General features: G+C 35.3%; 2 non-coding genes across 2 annotated transcripts; both read right to left on the bottom strand.

Moving 5' to 3' along the window:
• Nucleotides 1-728: 728 nt before the first annotated feature.
• Nucleotides 729-892, bottom strand: LOC127642850 (U1 spliceosomal RNA). The gene has a single exon (XR_007970427.1). It is a non-coding gene; the product is annotated as a U1 spliceosomal RNA (small nuclear RNA).
• A 3975-nt stretch (nucleotides 893-4867) lies between these two features.
• LOC127642851 (U2 spliceosomal RNA) lies at nucleotides 4868-5058 on the bottom strand. The gene has a single exon (XR_007970428.1). It is a non-coding gene; the product is annotated as a U2 spliceosomal RNA (small nuclear RNA).
• Nucleotides 5059-8442: the final 3384 nt, after the last annotated feature.

The raw sequence follows: 8442 nt of genomic DNA, 5'->3' as shown, positions 1-8442 counted from the left end.
TAAGTATTATTAATAATTGTTGCTTTTATGTGTTTTTTAGCATGTTAATAAGTATGTGTGTGTGTTGTGTACGTTACGCTCAGCGCAGCTTCTAGGTCTCCAATGTTAATGTTTTTGAAATAAGTGAAATGTTTGTGGATGTTATTGGAGTTGTCATAAAGAATACAGCAATAACTTGTAGTAATGCAGTGCTTTAACAATATGTTTATGCGTTGGGCTAACGCAAACAATAACTGATTGGGTGTTTACCACCGAACTTTGGGCTATGATCGCTAACATAAATTAACTCAAATTCCTTCTCTGATTTAGATTTTTTTACTACAAATCGGTGATGGCCGTTCTGTTTCCGACAATCTCTGCACAGAGTATACCAATCACAACTGACTGGGTCATCTGACCAATCACCGCAGATTAGCGTCACGGAAAGGAGGGGTTTGGAAAAATGAGTCGTTGAACGAATCATTTGGGAGTCGGTGAGCAAATCAGGTAAACATAAATCATATTATAAGACAACAAAAGTGTTTTTTGTCATTGCATGCATGTAAAACTGTTGTTGGGGACTCCCAAAACAATATTAGGAACATTTTAAATACCATAATAGGTGCCCTGAATTTCGCCAAAACACACCCTGATGATCCTCAAAGCTTTAGAGAGAATGTTCTGTGGATTGATGACTAGACTGATATATGCTAATGCTAACTGTTTTAATCTGTCTTTAACCAGATGATCAGGGAACAGCGCGAACGCAGTCCCCCACTACCAGAAATTATGCAGTCGAGATTCCCACATTTGGGGAATTCGCAGGGGTCAGCACAGTCGGAGTGCAATGACTGAGCCTCACCCTGGGTGAACCACCTTCATGATCATGGTGTCTCCCCTGCCAGGTAAGTATGAATTTAAAGCGAGCCAATCAGAGGAGTCATTCTGCTCACTACTCAGGGCTTGACATTAACTTTTTGAGGCACTTGTCCTTCGGACAAGTAAATTTATGTTTCACCTGTCCTTGCACAAAAGTCACTTGCCCGGGTAAAGATTTATAATTTCATTTATTTTTTTGTGTTTTGCTAATGCAGAATTCGAACAAACCATTGAAAGCATTTAAAACATTTACACAATTTCTGTTATGTACTGTTTTGCAGCTTCGTCCCAAGATCCTTTGGTAACATACAGACCGTGCAGTTACTTGAAAGAGGAATTATTTACTGCGTCATCTCAGTTACAGTTCAGTACATTATCAGGGCTTGGAAATACTGTGACTTGCTAAAGTAGGCAAATGGCTAATAGTAATATTTAACTATGTACATTGTACAACCAATACAAATGCTGTTAAAGGATTAGTTCACCTCAAAATGAAAATTTTATGATAATTTACTCACCCCAATGCCATCCAAGATGTTCATGTCTTTCTTTCTTCAGTGGAAAAGAAATTAAATTTTTTGAGGAAAACATTTCAGGATTTTTCTCCACACAATGGACTTCAAGCGTAACCATTGCTCAGCAATTGAAATAAAGTTGAAATGAAATCTAAATAATAGATTATTTTAAATTAGAAACAATGCCTAGGCAAATAACTGATATGATATGCCTAAATAAATATGATTAAGTTTAACAACACGTTGAAGTCCAAATCGATGCAGTTTAAAAGGGCTTTGAAGTGCTTCAAAGGGCTGTGCACGTTCCCAGCTGAGGAATTGGGTCTTTATCTAGCTAAACGATCGTTCATTTTCTAAAAAAAAAAATATTTATACTTTTTATAACCACAATTGTTGGTCTTGTGCTGGTCTCACGACGTTGGAAACGCCACGTAAATATTATTTTTTATTAATAATTATAAAATAAAACAAAGATGTCGGATCGATTTTGAAGTTGGAGGAGAAAATTAGATGGAATTTTCATTTTGAGGTGAACTAATGCTTTAATGCTTTTAATGCTTGCTTACAGTAGCTACACAGCTGCCGACGCTAAGTTAGCTAGCTAACGTCACTTGTCAGCCAGGTTGGGTTGCTCTCGACAGACGCCTACAGAACATTACTCCGTCTTCATAAATAACACAGTCGAATTCATCTTTCCATTTGGTTAAAAAATTTCGCTCTCGCTTTAATTCCTATGTTGTTGGTTTAAGGTGACTTCTTGTTTTTGGAGCTTTTCTGTTTATAACCTGAAAAAATAACGAGGCATTTTAATGTTTTCTAAATCAGTGTTTGCTGGAAATATACCTCCATCTCCGATGTAAAGCGGATGCCTTTAGAGAGAAATTCATATGGATTGCATAATCACACGGTAACGTTAGGCTATTTTCTTTCGATTCGAATTGGTTCTTTAAAAGTGGACATTTCAAGCTTTATCCTAACGTTACATAGACTATATTTTGTTTCAGTTCAGTTTCAGTTCACGGAGACCAAAGCCCGCCTGATTGTTTTATTTTATTTTGCAAAAGCACGTTTTCTTGTTATTGTGAATTTACACAAATAAAAGTAGTTGCAAATTATGTATTATTATTTTCAGTATGACCAGAAATGATAGAGTATTTAAGTTGTTTCCACTGTTGATAGGAAAACGCAAGTGTTCAGGCCAGCTCTCTGTTCCATGCAGTGCGCGCTCCACACTCCGCACAAACCCTTGGATATGCGTCAAAATCTTGTGTTTATTAAAAAATGTGTTAGTTTCAAATCGATTAAATTAAATCTGTAAAATAGACGTAATGAGTGGCACATAACGTGAAGTAACATGGCATTTTATTTTGTTTGAAATTTAACTTGTCCGGTCGGACAACTAATTTTCTCTTCTACTTGTCCTACAAAAAATCCACTTGTCCCGGACAAGCGGACAAGTCTTAATGTCGAGCCCTGCTACTATTCACGTCGATGGTGATACACATTCAAATACACATACTTCATGACTAATACACATTGTTATTACATGTTATTAACAAATATTTACAAATACACCCAGTTTACAAGGAATGTAACCGATGATGCATTGCGATGTGACTTGCTGCAATGTTTTGAGTCAGTGTACAACAGAGCCGCACACACGGACCAATCAGCTTTGAGCTCCAGACTATGGAGGACCTAAAGTGACAATATTAAAAATATTTGCAAAGAATTGTAAAAAAAAAATTAAGGTGTACTACGAAATAAAACATTTTCATATCAGACATAAACTAGTACTTGGCTTTATTTCCTTATGTATTACTGCATTTTTTTAATTCCACGTGTATTTATTTATTTCTAGATTGAAAAGTTTGTGGACAAACTTTAGGTTGGCTTGAGAGAACATAGCAATAAAGTTTGAAGTAGTTGTAAAAGTTTGAAGGTTTTTAGTTTGAAGTTGTTATAAGTTTAAGTAGTAGTTTTAAAAGTTCAAAGTTTAAAGATTATCACGACCATTCAGTCTATCAGATAGATAGATAGATCCCTGCTACCCTGAGTCCCATGAACAAAACCTGAAATCTTTGTTCTGGTGCAGAGATATGTTATTTGTTACTTAGTTGCTAGGGTAACCCCATCTGGTTGCTAGGTAATGACCAGGGTGATACAATACTTGGCTACTTTTCATCCTGAGTGAAATTAGTCAACCAGGAAATCTCTACGATTTTCTGGTGCAGAGATATGTGATTTGTTACTTGGTTGCTAAGGTAACCACATCTCGTTGCGAGGCAGTTACCAGGGTGATATTCATCATGGGCACTTGCCATGATGAATGAAATAAGTCAAACTGGTAGCCTCTACTATTTTCTGGTGCAGAGATATATAATTTGTTACTTGGTTGCTAGGTTAAGCCCATGTGGTTGCTATGCAGTTACCAGGGTGATACTTATCATGGGTACTTGCCAAACTGAGTGAAATAAGTCAACCCGTACGTATGTCTGTATGATTTTCTGGTGCAGAGATGTGTGATTTGTTACTTGCACAAAACATTCCCATGCTTTCGTCCATGTGGAGGTCCGTGGGAATGTATGACATGTAAAGCTGCACTTGTGTGTCAGTTGCTAATAAAGGTACAAGTGATTTAGAAGCGCACATTAACTCTGTGAAGCATAAACGGTCAGAAAAAGTTAAAATGTTAAATTGTTTTCACATTGCTTCATATTCCATATTCAAAATAATAGTAAATGAAGGTACACTCATGGCATCAAATATTTTATTTTAGAGTCTTTTTCACTGTATTAAAGTTTGCATTCATAGTAACACTGTTTTGAACCCTATTCTATCCCATCTTCCTATTTATGTGCAAATGTACAAATAAATCAATCAATAAACATAAGTATAGAAAATAATATATGTGGAAATAAATCAATACAATCATTCTTAAGGAAATAAAAGTATAACTACGTCAGATTGATCATTAATTTATTTAATTTATATGTAAAACATTTTTAATGATGCACCAGAATAAAAATCCTGGACTCTTTATATTTATTTGTAATATTGTCACATTAGGTCCTCCATAAGAGACTAGTTTTGAAATTGGGAACGGTCAACGGATGTAGAAAGGAAGTCCCGCCTTACAGGTAAAAGAGCCAATCACCTTTCAGAAACAGACATCGCCTGTCAATCAACTAGAGAACGCGCATGCGCATTAGCTACACAAGCCGGGAGAATTGCGTTTGTTTAGTGTTATCAGAGATAAAGAAGCACATTTTATGATTCCAGTGTCTTCAGATTTTACTGCTGAATATATTTTACTTTTGATCTTAATCTCGCGTCCGTTATAGATGAGTTGTTTATTTGAAGCGCGAATAAAACTTCTGTGCGATTTTATTACACAAACTGGATTAGATACTAGATTGATAGGTAATTTAATATTACACTCATAGTTAATGCATCATATACACAATTATTCAGTTCTTTTCTTGACAGTTTTAGGGGGGTGCACCGTTCCTGGAGATACTGCAATACCAGGTCGATGCGTGGAGTGGATGGAGCAAGCCCCTATTCCATCTCCCTGATCCAAAAATCAATTTAATATATGGTCCCCGGATAGGGGACGTATCAGATATTAAACTGATAAGAACAGATACTACACTTGATCTTAGCCAAAAGGCCGAGAAGCGATACCGAAATAAGGATCCGAGCAAAGGGAGTCATTCACCAACTACAGATCTCACTGACGGTCTCATTCATAATAATATCAGACCATTTCAAACTATAAACTACTTACAAATACAAACTTCAAAATTAAAGCCCCACTCAGAGACTGTGTGAAGAGTTTTGACATTCTCGTCAATAAGAAGCCGAAAAACCTTCAAAATACGCGGATATTTTTCCTCCCTCTGTTATCATGAGTTCTCCATCATCCAATCAAACACGAGAACAGTGTTTGTGGACAATAAAACTATTTAGTCTCTTTATAATCCTAAAATAATCCGCTTTTCACAGGAAAGTCTCTCTGCTCATGTTCTGACACCAGATTCACAAAACAACAGGAGAAAATGAAGCTTTTGCCACATTTATTTCCTTTGACGCCCTCATGTGGTGAAATGTGGAACTGCAAGTCCGTCTGCGCCATCAAACTACAATCACTGACGACGAGAAAAGCTGCAAACCCTTTCAACGACTATTTCAACAAACATTTTAGCGCCATCAATCTTGACAGATCTACACTGAAACAATAAAGCGGGAAATCAGCACAAACTGGTGTTTGCAAATCCTTGAATGAGCGTTAAATATCAGCAACCCGTTGAATAAGTTTGATCTGATTTGATTGTGACTGACTTCATCCATCGGTGTATTTAACGGACACAGTTCACGTGAGAAATGTCTTTATTTTCTCATTTAAACGCCTCAAATTGGACGGTTGTCTCAGATTAGCCTACACTGATTAACAACGGCCAAAAACCAATCAAAAAGCTCTAAATTGATGTACTAACGTTGTTCTTAAAACATTTTCGACGGATTAATCCTAGTTTACGGGACTACAAGCATTTAAGTACATAAAAGTAGTCTAAATAATCAAATTGAAAGTTTTAATTGTGAAGATACTCACAGGTGTCGCTTGTCTTGCACCAAACCGTGTAAAAATCCACCTGAACCGTTTTTTTTCTCCCGCAAATTACGAAACCCACTATGGAGAAGAGCTCATGAATATTAATCAGTACGTGCCAACGTTCCAATGATGAAGTCTTTAATAAATTAATATTAAAAAGAGAGCCTTCTCCATGTTAAGATGAAGTCATCAACAAATCTTTATCTTTCCTCTGATTAAGTTTCTCTGAAATTAGTTATTTGATGTCACAATGTGAATAATTGTTGGTTATTTTCAAAACATTTAAACAGATTAATACTCTGTATAGATATAAAATACAGTCATGTATCAACATTTGATTTTTTTGGACTAAAATTGTGCAAGACTTGTGTGTTATCCCAGTATAAATTATACAATAGTTCTGTGTGAGAAACAGACCAACATTTAAATGTTTATTTACTGATAATCTTTCCCTCCACCGCAGCTCTCAAAATCTCTTTCACACTTTTAAAACTCCTCTTGCTTTAACAAGGTTGCTAAAGAGTTTTTAAAATCAAATTTAAGACCTTTTCCAAGACCTGAACATATAAAATTAATACAGTATCCCCAAAACCAAAACAAACCATTTAAAAATAAATCATATATCACAGACTCTTAATTAGCTGAATATTGATTATCAGTAAAACAGGGGAGACTACATACAACTTTAAAATACTCAATACATGTTTTCCACATACTGAAAATCACATTAAAACTAGTTTATGTACCATTATATATATATATATATATATATATATATATATATATATATATATATATATATATATATATAACACATGAGAGATTGACTTATATTGGACTGTTTGTCTGCCAATAGTTTGTTTTAATTGGTCGCCTATATTAAATGTTCTTAGTAAAACACTTTTGAGCCATTTTAGAGCAAATACATAATTATCGAGATATCGAATATAGTCAACTTGCTGAAAAATATCGCCCAGCTCTACTACTAATATGCATATATATTTAAATATATAAATAAAGTGCATCTGGAAAGTATTCACAGCGCTTCACTTAATCCACATTTTGTTATGTTACAGCCTTATTCCAAAATGGAGTAAATTCATTTTTCTCCTCAATTCGACAAACAATACCCCATAATGACAACATGAAAGACGTTTTTGAAATCTTTACAAATTTATTAAAATAAATAAAATGTACATAAGTATTCACACCCTTTGCTCAATACTTTGTTGAAGCACATTTGGCACCAATTGGCTAGTTGATTTTACGAACGTTCCATGATTGTCAGACGTAGACCCCGAAGCTGCCGCCAGCCAATAATTTCGTAAGCCAAATTGAGCCGCCATCTGATAAAGTTTGGCTGAGCCGGCTAGAATTATTTGCATCAAATACTAATTCTATCACATAGAGACATACACACACGAAATATATAAACAATACACGAGATCTATTTTCCCACTGGATTCATAACAGCGCAGTCTTGTGCCCGTTGCTACAATACACAGACTCACAGTGACTTGACGAGCAATTAAAATTGCTCGTTTTCCGTACAGAAGAAGCGATGCATGTTTTTCTCGCACTGAGGTGAAATGGCGGAAAGAAGCAAGCAAGGTAATTTTGATCTCACTTCTCACATACTTTCCTAATTCCTACTTACTTTTTTCTTAACTTAGGCCTACCCAGACTTTTGTTAAATCTTCAGGGCACGGTTGCACAAACACCTGAATCAAAGATTGATGTTATGAACCAAATATTCTGGAACGGAGAGATTTATAGCACTGAACGTGATATTACTGCAGTAACAAACCACCGTTTCCACATTGCTAATTCACGACGCATGCTTCAGTGTACATTGAAGTGAAATGTGCAAAACTTTGTCCAAAATAATAGGCTACTGATAACAGTGTGTGTTTATATTAAGGCGAGACACGGCAGGCAAAAACATAGTTTTTTTTTTACTGGTCAATTTTGAGATTTTTGGATTATTGTCTTCAATAACATGTCTTCTTTCAGACTTGTGGTGAAAAAAAGTCCGAAATACACATTTAGGTCTTTATTTTACTACACTTCGTCTGTTTGCGTCTGTAGATTTCTCATAAAATTCAACAAAAGTTTGCATTCTTAATCAAGGTGTAATATGATAAGCTTCATCCATGATAATGCCAAGTTATTGTATACAACTTAGCCTACATGCATTTAGCCTAAACACAACACATTGTAGGCTATGTGAAAATGTTTAGTAGCATACAGACTACAAAATAAATATGTACAAACGCTGTGAAAGTAAAATCTGGTGTTTTCTTTATTACATTGTATTGCATTTTGTAGAAATATAGTGTAAGCCATGCATTGCTTGGAAATATTGAGATCTAGTAAATCAGTATAACATAGACAGTGGTGGATCTAAGTACACATACCATGTACTTGAGTTAAAGTAAAGATACTCAAGGTAAA

The sequence above is a fragment of the Xyrauchen texanus genome, unplaced genomic scaffold (assembly GCF_025860055.1).
Source record: "Xyrauchen texanus isolate HMW12.3.18 unplaced genomic scaffold, RBS_HiC_50CHRs HiC_scaffold_926, whole genome shotgun sequence".
Classification (NCBI taxonomy): Eukaryota; Metazoa; Chordata; class Actinopteri; order Cypriniformes; family Catostomidae; genus Xyrauchen; species Xyrauchen texanus.
Note: the sequence above shows the minus strand (reverse complement) of the source record. Positions and strands in the feature narration are given on the sequence as shown.